The sequence below is a fragment of the Sinohyriopsis cumingii genome, chromosome 3, assembly GCF_028554795.1.
Source record: "Sinohyriopsis cumingii isolate HCF-2022 chromosome 3, ASM2855479v2, whole genome shotgun sequence".
Lineage (NCBI taxonomy): Eukaryota > Metazoa > Mollusca > Bivalvia > Unionida > Unionidae > Sinohyriopsis > Sinohyriopsis cumingii.
This window is the reverse complement of record NC_142963.1, coordinates 117,734,802-117,761,382: the sequence shown is the minus strand read 5'-3', so window position 1 is coordinate 117,761,382 and position 26,581 is coordinate 117,734,802.

Below are 26,581 nucleotides of genomic sequence, written 5' to 3'. Positions count from 1 at the left end.
AACTATCTAATATTTGATATTAGCGACTCCTCTAATGACGCTGAAAATAATAGTTGAATCCAGACGCAATTGACGTAGAGTATAGTAGTTAAAATGAAATATTTCATATTTTTATTCAGGGTGATGTTTAAAGTTAAAAACATGTTTTATATTAAAATTGCGATGCTAATTTAGTTCTATTAAGGAACATTGAACACTTCAGTCAAATTAATTGGATGTAAATGTTGGCAAGTCATTCCACTAAATTTCTCAGATCTTTTTTATTTTTTATGTTGCACAGCATAAGGAAGAAATACTTCATTTTAGTCACGTGTTTGTCTATTACCATTATCCCAGCGCCATGGTATTTAACCAGCAACTGAATTTAAGGATATTTCTAATTTCCCGTTCATCGATTGGTTTGGGAAGGATATAAAACGCAGCTTAATTTCCGGTCACGTGCTGGTGATTTTAGCAGTTGAAAGCTAATGTCTTTTGCGTTAGCAAAAACAGAAATATCTTTGCGATTGATCAATATTCACTTCTTTCAGCAGCATATTGTATATACTCACTTATAGGACGAGTCCAACAGCAAACTTCACAGACCCAAATCTGTAGTCGCTTAATGCGCCAGCTGATCTGGGTCTGTGGAGTTTATTAGGAGTAATTAGTAGAACAAGTCACATAGTTCCTGATCTGCAGGCGCATTATGCTTCGGCATATCTGGGTCTTTGTAGTTTGCAATTTGACCCGACATAAACTAATATATACGGGTAAATGATATCCTAATCTTATAAACATAGATAAGTTTAAATGTGCATTTATAAAAAGAATCGTTGAATTTGCTTTCTGCACATGTAAACCTGTCTATATGTGTACTGCTTATCTACTTGCAAACATGTACCTTCGAATTGTGAAAATGCTGCATGCACACTAAGACTCCTATGCTTACGGTGTTATACTTAATTAGTGAGCCGATTTGCGAAAATCCATATCCATTTAGTAATTTAACCGTGCAATTGTTGTTATATTACCGTTTTCAGCTTAGTCACATGTCGACAAAGCTAATGACTCGGCCATGTTTGAAAACTTCAACAGTGGATTATCAGATGTGTCAAGACATTGAAGTAATGGGGACTAGCGTATGGCATTCTGAATTTCTGCTAATCGGAAATAATTATAAGCAACGATCATTGTCCTTATATTATGTGCTTTAAGGTTGATATAGTTTTTTATTTTGAACGAAGTAAATACTTAAACTTTGATTTAGGTTTGAATTTTCAAAGATAACATTTGAAGAATCATTATAAATGTTGCTAAACGTGATATAAAGCGCTATTAGTCGGCCAGAGACTTTAAAACAGTATGGGAAACCCCGACAGAGGGCTTATCCATTGTGATGGTAACACTAATAGAAGTAACACGAGATCGAAGAAAGAAGCTGGGGACAACACTCAAGCTAGCCATATCAAGGAAAACGTCACCCTTTGGAATAACAATGGTATTTGGGAGAGACCTTGAGATCCAGGATGTGGCTGAAAAAACAAAATAATAATAATAATAATAATAATAATAATAATAATAATAATAAAATAATTGATAAGAATAGATCGTTAAACGATAATTATTTCGCATATGATAAGGAATCTTTCTTGAAATGCGTACGTAGGTGAATATCTGTCTGTGATACACATGAAATCTAAGAGTCATCATCAAAATCTTCACGCACGCACGCACGCACGCACACACACACACACACACATACATACATACATACATAAATACACACACACACACACACACACACACACATATATATATATATATATATATATATATATATATATATATATATATATATATATATATATATATATATATATATATATATATATATATATATATATATATATATATATATATATATATATAAAAGGCGGAAAGTGCTATTCCAGGATCCTATGTGGAGAAAACTATTATTTATAATGCGTTCCTTACTGAGATTCGAACCAAGGTCCGTGGGTTACGGCAACAATCGCCTTGCCTGCTCGCACCAACTCCTCTTTCTGTAAATATATCTCAGTACGATTTAAGTCCATTGGATGCTCAACTCATGAAGGAGGTATAACTTTCTGATTTTAATTTTAAAAAATAGATTCCGGTTAACATCATTGTTTTATTGTTGTTACAATTTTTGTTAAACAAATTGAACTTTAAATATAGTAATTGAAATTAATCCTTTAAAATCGTGTTCCTATTCATCACCGTTTTTATTGTTGTTACACGGTTGCTACACATCTACCTATGTATTGATCTATGTATGGCGCATTACGTTAAAAATTAAAGGTGTTTTCGCATGATTCCAGTAGGAGCAACGGCAACATAGACACATAACGGATGTATCGGGTCTGCACAGTGCCCGGATATAGACTAGACGATTAACTGATCTGAAATGTATTTATGTCAATTACGCGTCTTTATAGGGTTAATAATCTACACTTCCTTTCTAACGTTTGTCCACGAAACCGTTTTTTTTTTTTTTTTGGTAGTATACATGTCCACATCGTTTCCGTTTTTAAACCTTGGATAGGGAATGGTTTAATTTATAAATCAGATATTTCGTTATAGTAGCAGCGCAAATTCAAGCCTGTGAAAAAGTGCAAGACGGAATATCCAAACTGAACGGAACACAGTATTCTCTGTTGATATTTCAAACAAGTACTAATTTCGATCTATATTGCGCAAATCATCGTGAATAAATATATTGAGGAACCGTATCATAAAGTATTTATCTATTCAACACTTCCTATAATGGAGATTCTTTATATAATCGTCAAATTGAGATGAAAAGACATGGAAAGACTCGATTGCCATAATTTACACACTCGCAAGACATGAGATGTCTGAGCAGAATTGCAGACCTTCATTTTTCTCATGGATTATAACTTATTCTGCAGAAGTTGTTATGTGTGTGTGTGTGTGTGTGTGTGTGTGTGTGTGTGTGTGTTTGTGTGTGTGATTTGGATTTTTAACATAGCTTTAACAATTTTTCAGTCATATCGCTATGATATCAGCAGTGTGACAGTTTATAGTGATGTCTAGTGATGTAGTGTAGCATGATGTCCCACCCAGTCACATTATCCTGACACCAGACCGACAAGTCCTAACACTAACATCTTAATGCTGAGCGCCAAGCGAGGTAGCTGTTAGTACCATTTTTTTAAGTCTTTGGATCGAACCCGCGATCTCCTGCATCCGAGGCGGACGCTGTAACCACTAAGCCACCGGAGCGGTGTATATATATATATATATATATATATATATATATATATATATATATATATATATATATATATATATATATATATATAGTAATATCTTGCAATAACGGTGTTAAGCCCAACAGCGTTCGAAGAAGAATTTCAATGCACTTGCTAACTGTAAAAGCGTGCAAGAACGCGTGTTAAGGGCATAAAATATCACGCAACCAATGCTGAGGGGTGAACATTATTTTCCTTTGAAGGAGAACGTTTTGGTATATTCCGATAAATGGAAAACTATCATTAATGGCTAAACACTGAAAAGATTTTTTTGTGGTCTTTAAATAAATCTCTATTCAATTTGTTTCTCAATTATTCGTTGAACATTGTATTGTCAGCTGTTCATAGACGGTTCGTCTCTTAATTGCCAATGATAGAGCTTTCTTCTATTCTTTTTTCCCCAAACGTGTTAATGTTTATATTTGTATTATTATTTGATGATATATCCTTTCCAATTATTGTATTCATATTTATTGTTCCATCCCAAATTATACTATATTTATTTTCAGTGAGGTTTATGAAATCTATGAATAAAATTAAGATAACATTTGTAATCAAATGCAATATGCTTCTCAAGCTTCAAACAATAGATTTCATAGCTTTTTTCCCGTAATACTCTCTTTTATAAACATGGTGAGATCTTTTACTTTTGTTTACTTTCTCAATGGCAATCACTATTTTCTACGCTTGCATAATGTATGTCTTTCCTTTTCTATATTCCAAGGTCAATCACTCTTTTCTGACATTGCAGTCTACGTAGATTCGGTACCATTCTTGTTTAGGGTCTTTGTATATTCTCTACATTTGTTCTTGCTTTCTTCAAAAATGTCACCATATAAGGATTTATATAATGGAAAACAATTTCTTTGTCCAGATATACGAATGTTTTAAACATAAGATCACTATTTCATTTGCCTTGTTGTTAGTTATTGTCCCAGAACAAGCTGTTGTTTATTGTCCCAGTCATGTTTTAAATATATCTTGCTGCACTGAGACTCGATTTGTGGTCTTGCCAATATATTACAAACATTTTTTTGTCATCATTGCATTTATTGATTCAGTCAAATAGATCATATGTGACTTGCTACATTAAGGTTTGATTTTTTTTTTGTCAATACATGAAAAACGCTTTGTGTCATGATGCCAGTTTTTCACTCAGACGTATACCTTATATATATCATGCTACATCAATGCTTGATTTGTGGTGTTGTCGATACATGACGAAATGTTGCCATGTTATGGCTCAGTTATATACGTTATCCATTTCTTGCTGCGTTGAGGCTTGACTTGTGGTGTTGCCAATACATGACATGCGCTTTGTGTCATCTGTAAACAAAACTTAGTAGTACGTGTTTAACGTCAGTTTTCAGTCCGTGGTAAACTATACATAACGGTTAGTGTAACTGGTGGAGGAAGAATCCGAGAACCGCCGACACACGGGAAGCTACTGACAAGCTTTATCACATGACCACATTGTCCAAGACCGAGATTCAAACCCAGGCGGACAGCGGTGAAGTGGCAGTGATCTGTAAAGGCAAGTGCTTTCGACCACTCGGCTACTCGGGGGTCCCAAAATAAGATATCCTTTCCATGTAGTTTAAAGGGAAACATTGAAGGAATTTGGAATTTTACAAATTGTACCTTGGCAATTTTCAATTACTGTTTTATTAGGCATGATGCCCCAGTGCTAGACATCACTATAAATTGTCACACTGCAGACATCGTAGCGATATGACTACAAAACTGCTAAAGCTACGTTACAAATCCAAATCACACACACACACACCCTTCTTTTTTATCTCGATAGGAGAGTGGGAAATGTGAAAATTAATAACATAAGGTCATTGCTCCATTCAAAACAAAACATATACATTTTGTTTTTTATTTCTATCGGATGCAATTATAGCACTCACGGCTTGGTGGGGATGCTTTTATTTAACCTGGATATGTTCATAATTTTTCATTAAATATATATTTGATGAAATAACGCAATTTTTTTTTTGGGGGGGATCACAGCGCGGCTATTCACATTGCTCTTTTTGATGGCATTTTTCCCTTTGTTGTTCATTATAAGCTGCATAGCAACCATCTGTCATAATCCACTTTTAGTGGTGCGTATGTTTCTTATTTCTCTCGACAACGTTATTGCTACGGCAAATTATCCTTCACGGCCGATACAAAAAATATCGTATGTTTTCCCTGCCTATGATACGTCTTAACATTATTCATATATTTTGCACATGCCTGTGGTCATACAATATAGTTCACAGTAAAAAAATAAACTTGTCTTTTCATTTACATTAAAAAATTTCCATTTAAGCTTAGATTACTTAGAAACGGGATTTCTGTTTTCGCCCTTTACTTTGCAGGACAAACAACAATAGCGGTGAACTACTTAGTATGTGTAGTCGGAGCTCAAACGTGGCTCCGCTATTGCCTTTTTAATGGTGTTATCGACTTCTCAACAACGATACCAGCTATCTTACGACTCAGACGATTATTTTATTAAGCTCTTCGTGTGTGTACTACTAAGGCGAACCTTTCAAGCTTAGCAATGAGAAATACGTTTCAGAACGATCGCCGTTTTTCAACACACACAATACAATTTTTTATTTGTTTTCATTTGATACTATCTGCTTGCGTGCGGGAGACGACCGACCGAGATATTAGCCTTTTGTTCCGCTTTTGTCCCGCTCAGCGTAAATGGATTAGTTTAAACTGGATAGCATGGCATAAATAAACCCACGGTTCCGAAATAAAACCCATCTAGCACGCCTTGCGAACACTTAGATTAGCGTATTGACTAGAGGCTTGTTTTACAGTGTCACCTTGTTTTACATATACATTGTCAAATTTGTAATTGAACTTCAAGTCAGCCAGGGAATATAAAAGATATGATGTCAAAACGAAACAGAATGTTACGTTGGCGTATTGCCGAGCTAATATTTCCAGCATGTTTTCGAAATAACAAAAACAAATTTAATAAAGAACACGGAAAAGACGCATATGTTAACTTCATTTTTTAATTTGCATAACTCGTTTTGTTATTTAAATAAAAATAGTTTGTTGCAACGAAAATATTTTCGTCAATGTCGACACATTTACTTTTATTAGATCCATAATCATGCAAAGTTTTGTAAATTTATTTTTGCCTTTTTTGTCTTGTTTATCTGTGTTTTATGTTGCCTTCGACAAAGACTCATTGTAAGTCGAAAGCGTTTTAAGTAGCTACAAAGATTATTTTTTACAATGTTCGTTGTCAAGTTTTAGTTTAGTTTGTTTCAGGTATCCTAATTAAGCGAACCTTAGCTGGACCCATTGAACTAGAAAGGACTGTTATTTGCCATACGATTTGTATTTCACATACATACATAACATAACATACATACATACATACATACATACATACATACATACATACATACATACATACATACATACATACATACATATACATTCTCAGCAATCAAATTGAAAATATACTTGTGTATATTAGATTCCATCCCTAGGCACGACGAGGAAAGAGACGATGTTACTTGGAAAATATCACAATTCCCAACATAGAACCACACATAAATACTTAATGAACATGAAAGATAAATGCAAATATGCAGCTAATGATTGCCTCTTGCATAGTCCTTAGGTTGGACGATTTAGCAGTGTTGTAGATGATGGTTGAAATACAGAATACTAACATATAAATATAGGTATTAGTCATGGCAATTATAAAAAATCAAACACGCATATTGTATTCCCTCGTACACATTTTCACTGTAGCGGATGGGGGTCCTAACTGGTAGAAAACTGATTCCTACAAGGAACTCCGCCACGGTGAAAGGAGATAGAATTTATATAATACAATTTTTACTTTACGTAAGAACCACACAAAAGAAAACAAATCTATATCTAGTATATCCTAATGTGCATTCATTCTGAATGGGGATATATGATACAAGGAAAACGTATTGCGTGGTAACAGTACACGCAATTCAATCAAGGCAACAACTTAATTATTCAAATCTCATTTATCCTTGCCAGACTGGTTCTAATACAATAATAAGTTGGGTCTTAGTAATATATGCCCAATAAATTGAAATAAAAAAGAACGGGAATGCGGAAACTGGTTTCTTTACTGTCATAAATTTTTTCCTTTTAAATAACTACTGCATTATGCAGATCGTATGATTTTAATATATGATTTATAATTTAAAGGCACATTGTTATTAACAAAGAAATTGATAATGTTCCTGATTTGAATTATTAGAACATTATAAATTTATATGGATAGTTTTGCGAGTCCTGTTATCAATAAGTGTTTTTATTGTCACCAATAAGTAAATGGTTATATTGTTACCTATACATAATTGTTAATACTGTTACCTATAATTATTTGTACATATTGTTACCGATACAAAGTATCTATATTGTTTCCTACAAAAATTGTCTCAACTGATACACGTAAATACGTGTCTATATTGTAACCTATAAATAAATGTGTATATTGTTACCTATAAAAAGTGTATATACTGTGCTGTAAATATCTATATTGTTACACGTAAATACGTGTCTATATTGTAACCTATAAGTAAATGTATTTATTGTTACCAAGGAAAAGTGTCTATATTGTTACCTGTAAATAATTGTAAATATAGTTACCTATGAATAAGTGTTTGTATCGTTACATATAAATAAATGTTCTTACATATAAATAAGTGTATAAATTGTTACATATAAATAAACATCTTTATTAATAGATAAGTTTTACTTTTTCATTCACTGGCGACATTTTTTTATTTACCTTGGATAAAAACATGGCACCAATGTCTGCTGGTGAAGGGCAATAACAAATAATTTTAAGGTCAGAATTTGAATTAGACATCAAAGCTGTGTACATATTTTTATGATAATTGATTGACAAACATGTGTGTACAAATAACTGAAATATGCCTTATATAACATATACATACGTTTCCATAAATATACAATATTTCATACATTTACAATAATCATATATGTCATGATTACAATTATTCAAGGTCAACTGAACATTGAAACACACGATCCTATCCAGTAAAGTTTCCATTTTATACTGGCATCAGACAGTCCACGTACCTTGAATACACTCGTATTCAGTACATGAATTTAGCAGAAACACTTGATCAATGATATAACAGTTTGTAAGCCAATGATATTCCTCAGGTTATTCACCTGACTGTGCCCCCCACCCCACCCCACCCCAACATGCAGTCTGCCACGTTTTTAACCTGTTGTCTGCAACATTTAATATACGGAGAAAGCATGATCTGTGTGTCTGATAACCATAGTTTATTGTCGATTAAATTACATGCACCATGCATATACAATTTCAGCGTTCCCGACTGTTCATATTAAAATGATAAATGATTCAGGCAGATTTATAGTCACGCGAACGGTATCAGTTAAAAGGAAAGAGAATATCAATAAAAGACGATGACAGTGCGTCTTTTACAGACAAAACTCTTTTTCAAATTTAAAAAGATAAATCTTAATGCAAATTACTAAGCTATGTGCAAAACTTGTTTTAACTGGAGACATAAATGTTTCAAAAGAAAGAATAATTACTACCTCGAACGGTCAATACTTATCGTGTGTTTTGCCATTAGTATAAAGGTACTTTTCTGCAAAGAGTTTGGGATTGCTAAACTTTTGGCTTGTGCATTCTACCTTCTTACAGAAGTGGTCAAGACATTATGTAAGAAAATGAAATATTACACGCAATTTACTCCGAAAATAAAGCATTACAAAGAATACAAAATATCGAATTGTTAGTAGAGGATTAATGACCATATTTTTAACATACCAAAAATTTCATGCATTATTTCATTGTAAATTTGGGGCTTTATTCAACAACACACACTCAAAAAAATTGTGATTAAATGTTTTCCGTTTTTGACTACATGTTATGTATATCTATACTTTTTGTAACTCTTACAGTATGAGTATGAAAGGCTATTTTAAGACATTCTGAGTATAGACCGCGTAGGCTGTATAAATAGTTGCTGAGGTATCATTAATAATAATAATAATAATAATAATAATAAAAACATGTTGACAAGTTTGGGCAATTTTTCATTAACTAGTGGATTATTAGAAGACTTTAGTTATTTCCCCTTGGACGGGTTAGGTCTTGGTGGGTTTATTTTATAATGTGGCATATTTGCAAAACGTCGTGTAGCTAGTAGAGGCGAAATGCATTTTGTATCGTTATGCATGCGTATAAAGTACGTGGACTGGCCAATTTTGTCAGTCTTATTTCTTATGTTCTTCTTGTATCATCAGTATGTAGGACTGTTGGCAGACCTGTACTTTCGAGGATTCCCGTAACTTAAATGACAATAGTCTAACATATTTATATACTTAGGTTATTATTCTTATCAAGGAGTCATTGAACCACAGCCATCCTTTGCACCATTATGCTAAACTTTCATGAACTTTTATTTAATAATTTGGCAATTTTTATTCGTATATACATTCATGTATATTCTTCATATACAAGACAGATACGGTTTTAAAGCGTTCAGTCATGTTCGATGATGATTTATCTATAAAGTAGTCGAAAGGATCACTCGTGACCTGCACAAAATCTCGACACGTATTACAATTAAACAGGTGAAAAAGTACAAGAGAAATTTTGAGTATGAAGAATTTTCCTAACAAAGAACCCTATTGTTTGACAATAACAGAAGTTCTCATTTGCATCGGTTGCATGGAATTCTTAGAAAATACAAACATATATGCAAATATATTTTTCCTCTAAGATCTTGTTTGATATATCGACAGACATATATAGATGATTCAGAATCACGAAATCGTTCATATTGTATGAAAATGGAACCGAATCTAAATATGAATCATGTGCATCGTGTGCAGATAATTTCACTACAAGAAGTATCTTCTACTAGGAAAACATCCATCCTGGTGATTCGGCAATTCCATGAGAGCATGCTCGTCATGTCGTGAACGATGCCATTCATCCCGACCATTTCCAGACACTAACAGAGTCAAGCAGGGCAGTACTTTGGCCCCTAACCTCATCAGTATGATGTTCTCGTAGAATGCTTACTGATGCCTTCCGTGACCATGATACAAACCACAAACGAACACAAAGTTACAGGAAGCGGCTGTTCTTGATCTCGTGTCTGCTGACGATTCTTCCCTGAATGTAATGTCTGAGTCTCACATGCAAAACATTATGTACCATTTCTCTTCAGCTTATGACAATTTTGGTCTAACAATCAGTATCATATAGACAAAGATGAATGTACCAGTCTGCACAAGGAAAGCCTTACGTTGATCCTACCATCACAGCGAATGACCAAACATTCGTCGCAGTGGACAAATTCACCAACCTCGGCAGCACACTGACACGCGCAGTCCACATCGACTATACAGCCAATCGCAGTGTTGCTAAAGCAAGTATGGTCTTGATAGACTACGTGCAAATGTATAGGAGCGAAGAGGAACCCGTATACGAACAAAACGTAACATATACAACGCCAATATGTTGCCGATCATGATGTATGCTGTTGAATCTGGAGAGTATACAGGCGCATGACCAAGAAGCTGAATAATTTTCACAGGGGCAGCGTGAGGAAATTGACTAGAATAAGGCAGCAAGACATGGTCCCAGACATTGACGTTCACAGGGCAAGATATGGGTCACAGGGGCAGACAGACCAAGCATCCATACTGTACTGATGAAATCAGTTGAGATGGGCAGGCCACGTCAACAGGATGTCTGAAGAAGAAATACCAAAGATCTTCTACGGCGAGCTTAACGAGAGAATGCGATCTCAGGGTGATAAGAAGATACGTTTCGAAGCTTCCTTCAAGTCATCCCTGAAACACTTCAACTTTAACTCTGAGTCTTGGGAAGATCTCACACAGGATCGCTCCCACCTGGCAGAGATCTATCGATCCTGGAACGACATACTTTTAACAGAAGAGGCAGATGATAATTATATATATATATATATATATATATATATATATATATATATATATATATATATATATATATATATATATATATATATATATATGTATATAAAAAGATGAGAGTAGCACTAAAAAGCTACCATAATTGACACGACAACTTCGGAACAATGGGAAAATGTCGTTCAGTGACGACACTGTTACTAAAACGTCTGCTGTGATTGCCAGGAAGCAAAAATTGGCTGATGACTGGAGCAAGGTAAACAAATGTCTTTCTTTGGTGTCTTGCTGTGTGGGCAACATCTTTGTTTCGACTCGAGTTTTGTTATTCAGATGTCTATGTTGAAATAAAACGCATAAACGACATCCTTGCCTCAAACGACTCGCTGGTTAAACAGACGGTGAAAGAAGAGGTTGCAGAGTTACCAGAACAATGTGGCTTGCGTATGTATGCTAGTATCTTATGAAAGCCACGTGGAAACGTATGTAAGAACATATACAGTTACTGTTAAAGTCAGTGGAATGGACATATACGGTAGTATGAAAGTAATTATACGGTTTTATCTACACAATTGATATGGGAAGCCCATTTACAAATTTGGCAGAATTTGGTCATTACAGCGTAATAAAGGAAAACACAATGCCATCTAAACATAAGTTAACCCCAAAGGAAATAACGCAAATCCAAAATCTACATGGTATTATTTCTGCAGAGGAGGTAAAAAAAGAAGTGTAGCATTGCAACCCATCAGACTGTATAAGGTATGGCGTCTGGAACACGAGCAGTTGCTATAAACTAACGAGCTTGCTAATGTTCCGGCACGTTTTTCCGACGCCCCTGTGAGGTACCCATCTGTCATTCAGACCGTAGTCGACTTTTACAAGAGGCTTGATGCCCTAGAACAAACAATGCAAAAACAAACATTAGTGCTCGACTATGCAATAAATCAAACAACCATGCTCGACCGTATGATAGACAAACTTAGATCCTCTAGTATAGCTGATATCCCAGAGGATAGTAACACTACATCGCAGAAACAGTAATAATACGACACAAAACATACCCTACTACAATGTAGGAATGACTGAAAGCGGGAACATACCCAACTAGAAAATAAAATTGAGACTACTGAACAGACTTTGCAATGGACATACCTGTTTCTAACAGCTACATTTATATTGGTTACATCGTGGCCCTTTTATAGGCTGAACGCAGGAACTATAAGAACACAAGCTGAAGAAATACATGATAAACTTCGTTGGTAATAGGCAAGACCAACTTTTTTCCACTCAAATTGACAAATATAGAAAAAGAAAAAAAAAATCATACTTTAGAACAGCAATACACCTAAAACGTAATTTACTGGCTGACCAAATACAGGAAATGAAAAGTCTGTCTGCAGAGGATCTAAGTAAAACATTTCGTATTGGGTTAAGCAGACGTTGTACAGACGTTGTACCCACTCGTATTTGGCTAAGCAGACGTTGTACCCATTTGTATTGGGTTAAGCAGACGTTGTACAACATATGACATTAGACCCAAAAACCAGGTTATAACAACAGTACATGCAATCAAATGTGTGAGTTGCTTGAAGCAACTTGTGTAAAGCCAGTTGAAACTGGAAAAAAAACTGTTAAGTGTTAAAGATATTTATGATAAACTTCACACTCTAAACCGTTACATAGAACATAATCTAAACTCCAACTTCCGTGAGATGAAGCTAACAAACGTATCTTAATACAAAAACTTCTGACCATAAAATGCCGATTGTAACCAAGAAAAGTTTTTTAAAAAAATATTCGTTGCTTTTTTACGTTTAAGACGGATTCAAACGGCTCCCTTATTTTTTATAGTATATAATCAAGATATTTAGCCAAAAGAAAGCTATGCAAATATTAACAAAAGTTACATTGGTCCATAATTTGCTGCTCAAAACAATGGTATGATAAAACTAGCTACCAAAAACTGTGATGGATTTCTTATGCTGTGTCTATTATTAATCCGAAGGCACTAACTTCGATCCTTAAAACAATGGTGTGCCACCTTTAATTCCAAAATGAATTATAGGATTTGTATTGCACTTTCAATCAGTCCTTTCGCTCATGACCTTAACTTAAAACAACAATCACTATTAGCTGTATTTTGTTCTTCCAACCTTTAGTTGTAATTACCCACATATATGATTTATATACCACATTGTATATGTGCGTGTCGGAAGAACGAACCAAGATAAGACAGCTGGCGAAACACACATAAGTGTCAGTGCAATTTCGCTCGTATAACTTACATGCTGCATTAGTCCACTGTTCGGAATGACAACATAAAGTTTACGCTACAAGATCTGTTTCATACAGTCTAGCATTTGTCCTGGATGTGTGCACAATCTTTATCAATGCTTCATGTTTTTGTTCGTCTTTATGACAGGAGGCACATTCGTTGCCTTGCTCAGCAACCTTATGGCACTCCCATTCAACGACGACGTATTCCATTTTTCTGTCCTTACGCTTTGCACCTGCAAGGTTGCATACTGCTGACTGGCTGCATAGCTGGCAAACTTGTGCACATATCTATGGTTATAAATTATCCGACGGGGAAGGTGCATGGTATCGTCATGGTTAGCTAGGATGATATTTAGTGTACGACACCGAGTATTTGCGGTACGCAGCCATCAAGCCTTGACCACTCATTTGTTCGCACCATGAATGCATAGCCTCTCACCAGCCGTCTGATGATGTACTGCATACACCACTGCATAAAAATGAGACTGGGGCACTATTGCGCATCAGTGATCTGTTTATACCGTCGCGAACACGAATAGCAAGTATGATCTCTGTGATCTCCTGCACAGTATTTTGGACATTCGATTTAATTCATCTATTACATGTCACTTGAGAACAGTTACGGCCAACCAATCAATCACCTACATGACTTTCAATTAGCTATAATCGTCAGCGTTCTTTCTTGTCGTCCTGATAACGCCTGAACTGCAGCATGGTGCTTAACTGAATTGGTCCACGCTGTCATTGGTAACGCTATATTAGGCGCGCAAGCACCGATGTTATCCTTTGTACCTCGTCCCATGACATATGTCGAAGGCCGTGTTACACATGCACTATAACGGTCTGGTGAGCATTTGATGTCAGAAGGTCTTTTGGAAAGCGCTGTAGTTTGCTGGCGATTCTTCTTTCGCTTGACATAACGTTTAGGTTCCCGAAGAAGGGGTGACGTGGAGAGATCTGAGTAATGGCCTTATCATAGTATTGGTCAAATTTAACTTAAGCAATGTGCAATGGGTTCGTGTGGTCAGATCTCGTCAACGAGAAAAGCGTAGTAACCGATACCATCATACAGAGTAAAGGTAATTCGATATTATACTCCCCTTGGGCGCTGACCTAAAAGCATATGTAGCGTAATCGCGTCAAAGCCTTGTCCGTCGAGGGAATCATAAAGAGCATTCCCGGAAGTGACCACTAGTAACTATTTACTATTCTCTTTGGCCCAGCGGAGAGTTGGCTTCAGTGCCGATATGTCCCACCTCATGCCATCTGCTCGATCTCTGTATGTGTCGACCTCTTGTAATCTATGCCTAACATCCTTTTGTGATGGAGTCTTATAAAGCAGTCTGCATGCTCTACAAACAGTGCGGTACTCAACGCGCTGGTAAGCTTGTGAAGTAGTATGCGCATGCGATCAACAATGAGACGTACAACTAGCGTTTAGCTCTGTCACAGATCTATTTGCTCTTGATCACCTACTACATAAATGTCTGCATCACACTGTATGCACAGATGACCATTTATGTACATCATTGCTTCATTTATGTATTGGTAAAGCTATTATCAAGCTGACGTATCTACTGCAAGATCATAGAGAAGACTGGCTTCGTACTTTTGCAGTAAAAGCTGATACCGGCACAGACATATAGTTGAACTGAAAACTGAGTTGCATCGTGGATTACTACCGTGCACTGCACAAGGTTTCCAATGACAGTAAAGTCAACATTCTCTCCTTTACAGACAAAATCATGTATTCAGGGGAGTCCAAGTTGTAATCGCGAATGAGTAAATCCCGACTAGTCAAATAGAACCAACACTGGGTTACTAAAGTCAGTCAGTTTGGATAGAACATTCAGGGATAGTTAATGCCAGTTTAGCTTGTGAACAAAACATCCCAGAATTTGGTCCACATAGCCAGTGGCCAAGTTCATCTTGACTCTGCAGCCCTAGGAGTCACTTCGCCTGAAAGCTTTTTGATCCATTCCATAAGCAACTCATGACGCTTTTTCGGTCCAGCTCTTTTGATCATCTGGATGGTCACCCGAACTTCTTCCAGGTTGACCCCGTTAATGTAATAGGTGTATTTTGCCTAGTTTTACGGATAGTCCATCCACAACCACATTGAAGAAGGACAAGAAATGGCTAAAAGACTATTAGATTTGTATGCAGTTTTAGATACAAGCAATCGTTAGAACATATCGCAAAAAAAACAACACGGATGACAAATGCAGAGAAAAATATGAAAACATACAGTAACATGATGATGTAGGGATTGGATTTGATTTAGCGAGGACATTGAAAACAGTTTCGTAAATGAGATGTTTGTTTACAATGTATTTGAATGACTGATGATTCTGACAAAATTTGTCAAACAATGAATTTAACAGAATAGTGCGCATCGTTTGCAGCAACTGATATAAAGAAATGATATCGTCCTTAAATAGAACTAATAAGAACATGTAATATAACCATGTAATTAACGATAATTAAAGTATGTGACTTATAAACAAACAAATATCGATCTATCACCATGGACAATCAATGCATATAATGCATACACAGATATAAACAATGTATGAAAATCTTTCCCCAAAAGAATCAAATGATTCAACATTGTTTGATTTTGTTACCAAGGATGATCAAAGTGTAGCATTTGCGCAAAACTACGAATAATGTATTTTTTATCTACAAGTAAGATGCACGCATTATTCATTTTCACTCATATAATGATATTGAAATTTTGGTTTCACAAATATAATGATATTGAATAATATTTATTCAGTGATTAAACATGTGTTTCTTGTGGTGTACATTTGACAATCGCAATGTATTTCCGATTCAACAGCTCATGTGTAATTGTCATGGAGCTAACACGCCAATTCCAGTTTACCGAATGATCACTCGTGAGCCTCCTTATTCCGTGCATACACGTTAGTCCAAACGTTTGGCCTCTCACTGCAGGAAAACCAAGACCGTCCTCTGAGGCGACGTTACCATCGACAATAGCATACGGATGCAAGAAACCGCATAGTTATATGACTCCCTGTCACAAACAGCAAACATTTTGATTCAGCCGTGTATTACATGAGACATGGTTAAGTACGAATATAATAATGTATATTAAGCATGCGCGTACATTAATTGTCTTCGTACAAATGATATCATTTTATAATGACTACTGCACGATATTACTGTTATAATAACCCTATTAGTAAATAAATAACGTCCGACAAGAATAATCTCACTGTTATAAGAGTTCGAATAGTATGTATCCTATAAAGAATGCAAGATATAATTCAATTCAGTTTGTCTGTTCAGTTATAAACGTAGCTGATTTGAAACATACCATATTCTACCTGACAAAATGATGTGATATAACATAGGTCTGACTATGTCTGACCATCTGTACAATTTAGAATTAATTCTTACAATCAGATATATTTAAAAAATTTTTCGCATAAAACTGAGTACGAGAAAGAATACAATTTCATATCTTATATACCTCTGTAGCTGAAGATTGCTCTCGGAAAATGAACAGCTTCCTGAATAAATTTGTTGTAATAGAGAAAGAGAATTTACTCCGTAAGTACTCTTGCTGTGGTGACAACTGATAACTCTAGGTAACTGGGTTTCTCATTTCAGGAAGTACATTTTCGTTCATCTATGATGCATGAACATTATGCCACACACAATTTGGCGACACTTACAGCCGCATTATTGGAGGAAAGTTACATACCCATCTCAATACAAACCTATAGATAGCTTTGAAATGTTTTATGAAACAGCTTTTGTGTTTCACCAAACTAACGTTTTGCTCATCATTTATCGATTGAAACAAACCAAATGTCGTGAAAGATGGCATCGAACATTTTAGGCAGCAGATTGAATGTAAGTTGAGGCCAACAGAGATTTGTGTATTTTACCACATCAAATTTCCTTCTCATAATTTACTGTCTTAATTACTTTGACATAAGAACTGATGCTACTTATCTCGGTGTTAGCGTTACTGAAAGGAATTTTGAATTTGCGTCTTTTCTGAAACACTGGAGCATATCATTCATATGTTTGAAATAACCCAATCAACGTTTTCTTCTCTTATATGTTACCTTTACTACAACAAGCCTTGATCGCAAATTCCCTCGTTTAAAATTGTAAACCATGAGTAATTTTTCCATGATAACGAACAGCTAATGCCATCTCCTTTCTGAAAACTGTTGAATAAAATAGATTGTAATTTGTGACGTTATTCATTTAACATAACATAAGATAATAATCTGTGTTGCTATTGAACTTTCTAATTGTGATTTTTGTTGCAGTTTTGTAACATCGCTACAAGAGGTGCTGATTTAAAAATATATGAGGGGTCTTTATTTTTCAAAATAACCCGAAGTCGTATTAGTCTAGACCTGTCATTAGTGTTCTGGTATCTCTATATGGGTCGTGAAAGCGCTAATCGCGTGAGTGGTCCAGCTTTCTCTAAATGTAAACTTCTCCATAGGCTATTAGTCAAACATTCATGTCTTGAAATAATATTCTCACGCTTAGACCCGCTTTCAGATGCAATTATATCCTCATTATTGTTAGTATCATATTGATATATTATCGTATTTTGCTAATAAAAACAACTACGCAGAGTGCGATTAATTTGCAAATAACCCATTAGAGTGGATGATCGTTGTGATGATACGACGGTTGACTATACGACAACTAGGCGTACGTATACGGAACTGACAACGCGTATTTAGATGACTAGCTCGTTAATAGCAATACGAATAGCTATGCGGAAAGTAAGAGATTTCACTTTGACACCTACATTTGGCATGTTTTAAACATTGATTTCTTAACGGTTGGCCAAATGTGAGAATTTCTATAGTGTGTTGGCTTTCTCTCAGGCGCATCTGGGACAATAAACGAGTGGTTACTCTATAATAACCCTTCATTGTGTGTCCATCTCCATTCTAAACATCTGCTACAGATGCACACCAAACTACCGTGTTATGGCGGTAGTTGTTTTTGTTGTTGTTGTTGAGGTGGGGTTTAACGCCATTTTTTCAGCACACGATAGACTAAAGATGGCGGCCAGTATTAATGGTGGAGGAAGAATCCGGGAAAACACCTGAAAGAACCACCGACCCACGAGAAGCTACTGGCAAGCTTTCTCACATACCCACACTGGCCGAATCCGAGACTCGAACCCACGCAGACAGAGGTGAGATGGCAGTGATCCGTAACGGAGAGCGCTTTAGACCACTCGGTCACTCGGGGCGGTAGTAATGGTTATGCAATAACCATTTTTATATCATCGTGCTGCATTAGTGTCACCAAACAGGCATCGGGCGTGTTGTTTGTTCACAGGATAAACGTTAGGCCTATCTTGGCCATGCCTTTTGATTTTGTATGCCCAACCCTTTCGTCTCAAAAGCCGACAAGGCCGTGTTATTAAGATCGTGAGTTTTATGGGTTTCTAAGCTGCATGAAGCTTTTGCTGCGGCCCTCCAAGTATACGTTTTGCTGACTCTCCGAGTACGCTTCGTAGTGGTGATGCGATTCCATCATTGTCTCGTTTAACTGTTCGGATATCAGTCTAAGATCCAATGTAACACATGCGGCTTGCATATAAGTCTTTTCACCCTCTGGACGTTGTGGGTTAGATTCATCATTTAACTGAGACCCCAGTCCATATGTTAATGGAAAAGCACTGCTCGGTCATCATTGATATCAATTTTGTTCAATTGCTTCCTTTTCGGCGCGTAGCACCAGTTGCAGAGTGAAAGTTTTCGCAATTGCTGACTATATTGCTAAAGCAATCTGGCAACCGTGTTGCTGCATTTACGTTGCTGAGTTTGCCATAGACACAGGTGTATATTTCTAGGCATTGTTGTGCTGCTATTCAATCCGTTGCAGAAGATCGGTGTCTCTTCCGAACACACCGATGGTCATCTTTGCAAGAGCGGATGGAAATCTTTTAATGTGATCAGACGTCATGGCTCCGCACCATTCCTCGCCGTTCTTTTGTTTCATGTCCAAACAGAACTAAAGCAGAGCGCAGCGGCACCTATCGAAACGGCAACCTTCAAACGGCTGCTGAACTCTTTGGTAGAAGTGGCAGGCAAGCAGGTAACGGGATGACTTTGTTGTGACATTCTTTGTTTCTAACATGAGCAGATGTGTTAAACATTCCACTAGTCGTGTCGTTGTCCATAATCCAGAACCGTTTGACTTCTGTATATAAACACGCAACGACAAAGCTTTGATAACAACATTAGTAGATTTAATATAACCTCCGGGTGTGATTTTCGGCTTCGTACTGCTCTATTTCAGTAGAAAAGGAGTGTAATATGATGCAAACAGAATTTATTCTCACTGCAATACCGAAATTCTAAAATGAAACAAAGTAAAGAACGACAATCTAGACTAATCACCACCATTCTATATAATGAATATATTTAAGAGTTGTCTTGTACAAATATTTATAGTGTTTTCAAAACCATTGATTGATATTGCTTGCATTGCTGTAGAATGTGAATAAACTGTATTAACCTCTTCCCTAATTATGCATTCAAAGCGTTTGTAAAATCTGTCCGGGTACCAAGAAATCAATGTACAACCAAACTAGTGTACACAAAGCTTCTTTCTATAAAGACCTGCGATATTATATAGTCTAACTCCGGTGGGGGGGGGGGGGTATGTCAGCTATTGAAGCTATAATTATCCTGTACAGGATCAGCTGCAAATAAAACATCCAATCGCAATGTTGGCTACGAACAGCATCAGAAACGCTCTGTGTGTGTGTGTGTGTGTGTGTGTGTGTGTGTGTGTGTGTCTGTGTTTGCGTGTGTGTGTATATGAGTGTATGTGCGCGCGTGTGTGTGTGTATCGTTTAAGGTCGTAATAGATTAATGTGTAAAGAATATGGGTTCTGACTGGTACCACCAATTTCGCAGTATAATGCGTACAGTTTTTCTCATGATTTTGTGAAGCACCATTTCAGGTTTGATACGTGTACACGTAAACGAAACAAAACAGGATATAAGGAAACTGTCAGTTAGCTGCGTTCAGTCATATACAGATTAAAATGAATATGAACTTTGACCTATCATCATTCCGTTGTCTAAAGTGTGTATATATATATATATATATATATATATATATATATATATATATATATATATATATATATATATGACACAGTTTGGATTACACCATAAGACATAGTTCGGATTACGCCTATGCTAAAACTTCGTTTCGTCAAAAGCACACTAGTGTTTTTTTAAAAATAGAACACAATATTCGTTATATAACTGCGTCTTAAAGTTAAGTCAAAAGCCATTTAAAGGCGATGAGAAAATCTAATTCAGCGGAATATGGGACTAATATCAGTTCTTAAGCGGTACCACCGAATAAAGATATAGTGGATCATAGCATGCTCTATGTATACACATAAAAAGATAATAAACAAGACCTTTAACAGTGCAATGTTTACGTTCCTAAGGGCCGACCTTGCCACATGTACAAGTGGAGAAAAACAGAACAAAGCACAAATATATATAATAACTGCCTAGATGACATAGCGTGAAAACAACAACTGTTTATGTGGCCTGGGAAAACTTCTTATGATTACGTCAATGTGCAGATCAAAGAATTATTTTGCTGCACGTATGAATATATTTTCATGCGTAAACTCACATATTAATGCAAAAATACATACATACGTACATACATACATACATACATACATACTAAGGATGAGAAAATTAAAAAGACTCGAGTCAAACATTGATAAGAAAAGGGAATCGGAAATGCGTTTAGACGCAGATTTACATACAACGGCAGAATAATTAAAGAGTCAAGCAATTGTAATTGAGAAGCTGCAAGCTTTCCACGAGAAGCAAATCGAAACTTAAGTGCACAGATTCGTGGGGTTCAATTTCAACTTACAAACTTTGTAGAGCTGCCTTGCTCGTACGCAAATATAACCAGTTCTTCTAGCCTACCTAATAATACACCAAGTGCACCCAATACAACACCGAATGTAAGTGTACTCGATAACCACCATCAGGGGTCTCGTAGAAGATTTTTTTTTCTAGATCAACAGGATTATGGAAATACCAGTTTAACCAACATCAGACAGATGAAAATTGACACGCAGAAATGCTGCAATCTCCGGCATCAAAAAAAAAAAAAAAAAAAAACTTGAGAAAAGAAACAAACTAGATACAAATTACTGTAAATCAAAGCCAGATATCGGTTACTAAGATTGTCGCAGTCAAAACACGTCACATGAATCCTACAACTCCTACAAATAATGTATTTAACCCAATACAGTTGCAAAATAAGCCAAATGGCTTTCATTGGAGTCAAGAGGAGTACAAAAACAAAATCGATGATGTTATCTCGAATTAAGGTAGCCTATGGCGCAGAGGAGCTCAAGCGTATAATTCACATACATGCGTACAACCCAAGCGTATAATTCACAGACGTACGTACAGCTCAAGCGTATAATTCACAGACATGCGTACAACATCAGCGTGTAATTCACAGACATGCGTACAACCGCGAAGAGAAATTACAAACATTCGAGTCCTAAAAATGTGGTCAAATATCAGCCAAGAAAACGTTGCTTGGCTGAACTTTAGAAGAGAATGTGTGTGTGTGTGTGTGTGTGTGTGTGTGTGTGTGTGTGTGTGTGTGATTTGGATTTTGAACGTAGCTTTAACAATGTTTCAGTCATATCGCTACGATGACTGCAGTGTGACAGTTTATAGTGATGTCTTGCACTCGGGCATCATGCCGCAAACATGTAGCACGATGTCAGATCTAGTCACATTATCCTGACACCAAGCCGACCAGTCTTAACGCTAACCTCTTAATGCTGAGCGCCAAGCGAGACAGCTGTTAGTATCATTTTTGTAAGTCATTGGTATGACTCGGCCGGAGATCGATCCTACGACCTCCCGCATCCGAGGCGGACGCTCTAACCACTAGGCCACCGGAGCAGCTAAGCTTTACAAGATAGATTTTGGTATAAGTTTGTAATGGTGAGGGAATGGTATGATAAATAAACGATCCCGTGTTCCTTCCCTGCATACGGTGGATATATCGGCTATAATTTGAACGACTACTCCAAACATAATGACTTGGAATGTGAATGACATTATATGAGGAATGCTCTGATATTTCTCATTTACTCCATAATGTAGATATTGTTGCATACAAGAGCACTGGTTACCTCCAGAGCAACTGCACTTTTTACAAAGCACCCGAAGAGAATTTAGTGCTTTGCGAGACCGGATAACAGGATTCATACGTGTCCATGGATAAGGAAACGTCCCTCTTGGTTTGGAGGAATTGCAATTCTCTATCGAACATCCATCATTGATCGATTATATTCGCGTACCCTCTTCACAACTAGATTTAATCAGTAGTGCTAACATTGAAGACGGTCATCATCTCAATCATTCTGATCTCTTACATGCAGGAGCATAGTTGATAGTTCCCGAGGAACTCCAAGAATCGACTTCTTCGAACTATCCAGTTACAATCAACTGGAGAAAACCTTCTTCAGAGCAGCTGGAGAGGTATACAATTCAGATCAATGCACAATTAAATTCAGTGAAATTACCTATACACGACATTGCATATATGCAATCTGTCCTTGATACTGTTGCGACTGTTTTACACAATTCAGCTAATAGAAACCTCTCAAAGATAACCTTCCAATCCCATCCAAAACCCTATTGGAAACTCCTTAATGTGGATGAACTGCCTAAAGAGATGAGAAGTAAACGTGCTTTATGAATAAAAGACGAACGTCCTAGTGGTATGCAATATAAGAATATAGGTCCTATGCAGACTACGAAAGTGAGAAGAGAAAGTTCAGACACTAATTGAGAAAGGAGCTAGAATAAGCTGCATAATTTGATGTAGGCAAGTTTAATAGGATAGTAAGACTGCATAAGAAAGAGTGGAAACAAGATATTGATGAGCTAAAGGTTCGGGACCCTCGTTTGATTCGTGAGGCATGGCTTCAACATGTTGAAAAAAAATTAGGAACACTGTAAAGAACATTGTGGATCCAAGTACTGAAGAAGAAACATACAACAGATTGTGTGATATCATAATGCAAAATGACATTCAAAGCCTGTGACAGAGTTTAAGAAAAATATTAATGTGGTCATGATAAAGTATTATCCGTTATTATTAATCGATTAGTTTCATTTTTTGCATTGTATACCATCGCATACTCTCCTTGGATACGTATCCCGACTATTGTAAAAGTGTAATTGTCACACCTATGTTTAAATAGAATATAACGTGAAAATTGGAAAGACACATACAAGTTTGAGAACTAAATTCCAAATAATCTTAAATGTTCAATCACAAGCCCAAGAATATAGAATGTTTCGAATTCATTTCAATAATTTTGATTGTGCTGATATTCCAATAGTCATGAATATCCTGATATACAATGATGCAGTTCCAAACCCCTTTGAAGGAATTCACATATATCCAAAGCAATATATTAATCTCAAGTCAATCATAACTTCACTAATTCCAATGAATAGTTTACCTGATTCCTCTCGAATTATATAAAAACACAACTGCAAACTCTGATCATAGTCCCAAAGACTGATATGAAACAGGAATTAATTATATATACAATTCTCTATTACATCTACAATTAATTATATATACACAAATACACATTTTACATACGACACTAATCCATGTTCTGGAAAACTAAAAATCGAATCATTACCATAGAAAACTATACTTACTCGTAAGCAAAGTTAGGCATCGCAGTTAATTTCTAATAAACATTTTGTTTACAACTTACAACCATGTCAAAAGGCAGGCTTGCAAAAACACACACAACCATCTGTTACGGACTAAAACACAAAATATAGATATATATAACACTATTTCTAACTTAAGTTTACTCCGTCAAAATACTCATTTCCACAAAATGTCATGGTATTTAATCTTTGAAAATCACAGTAATTCCATAAACATTTCTTCAACAGTAAAGCATGGCAGCTCAGAATTAGTCTTTTAATTTCATTCTGCTTTGAAATTCCCATAAACTGTTTCTCGTCCCTCCACCCTTTTTCAATTTCGTGATGAAAATTCCGTTATGGTTTAAATTGTTCGTCATAGACTTGGTTTTGTTGCATCATCTGAAAAACTGTAAAGTACTATGTCTATATGCAATATGAGACTTTATTCAGGGATGCGTCACAGCTCGTCATATCGCCTACTAAGGTCAGATATCTAACTCCTAGGTCAAAATACCGCACAGTGTACTGCGACTTTTGAAGCATGCCTGTGATTTAATTGTACATTTTAATCTCTAAAATCAATGATGTGACACGCACCACATACAGTCACTTGACTAAGTCGAGTTCACTGAACGTCGTATAGTAGGATTGGTTGCAGTTATGTAAACTGCCATTGTCTACTTTCAATAATTGGAACGACAGAACATACCACTGTAACAAAACCCAGAGTATATATTCTCGTATTTCTTTTGGTCATGTTAATTAATGAGGTTATGTCAGGTACTAAGTTCAAAGTTCAAGGTCACAGAAAGGTCGCCTATAATAGTATCAAAGACCAAGGTCATAAATTCACATGAAAATTTTATAATTTCATACTTGTGTGAATTTATTTATCAGCTGAATAGTGGCTCATATGCTGGACATATTCTGGCGAATGTAAGATGATATTTCACAACTGATGTTGGCTCTATAAACCACATCTGACAGACAGCTTAGTGGCGTCAAAATTATTTTTCGTTTGCCAGGCTGTTATGTGAACACATACGATTGAGCAGCGCAATATCTACGCTATTGAGTAATGATGTATCTGATTGGATGTATAGTGGTGTGTCGTATTCGAATTAAACTTATTGCCATCTTACTCGTATAGACGATACAGTTTATTAGAAAAAATTATTTGGCTTTAAAAGCAACACCCTTGCAAATCGTAGTCCAATTTGTTCTTGAATAAGCTGTTTTTGGAATATAAGTGTGAGTACAATAGTTAAATACACTTATCTGACGTACGATGAATGTACGTTGATACTTATTTGAAGTATGACACTTATCTGACGTACGATGATACTTATTTGACGTAAGATGATACTTATTTGATGAAAAGCTGCTAATTCGGGATCTTATCTGACGCAAGGTGAAAAGTTTTCGCTATTGGGGTCAAAATTATATGGGCGGATGCTCGACAAAAGACGTTTTTCAACACTACAAGACGTAAGCAATACAATAAGAATTAAAGATCGCACAAAAACACGTTAACATGAACCCAGAAGATTAAAAAGTAATAACTATATATATCAATGCATACATTCAAGAGATTTTCAAAGGATGCATGTGTATGCATGAGTGGAGTCCACCTATCGTTTAGATTCCACATAGTTTCCACTACTAAGCGATTACAATTGCTTAAGTTTTAATTATTGATGAGATAAATGAGCACGAACACAGAATATTTTCTTGCTATGGGTTCAAAAGTCTCCAGCATATTACATCTGCCCTCTTTTGTGCACTTTTTATTTCAGAACTATGCATATCACTGGCCGAAGTCTTGTAGCTATGAAAAGTGTAGTCACTAAAGAGATAAATGTACAATATCATACCGTTTAATCGTATTAAACGCACACTCCTAGCTAGCGTTTCACAATAGACTTAATCAATATTGCAGAAAGGCACATATCGATTGGGTCACGTGTTGTACGTATGTCTAGACAACATAAGACAAGACAATTACGCCATTTTTTTATGTACGCAGTTTTATTTTACGGGTCACACCTTAGTTTATTTTTAAAATATAACAATGAATTAAGTAAACTACTCTGATCCTAATCTCCCCGATCAAATTGTACACAATTGGTCTAGGCTTTTTTGGAGGAACTTTGTGTACGGCATCCATCAATGTCATTCCCCATGTTAAAACATATAATGTTTCGACTACTAACAAAAAATTCAATATATTATCACACATTCGTCAACATAGCT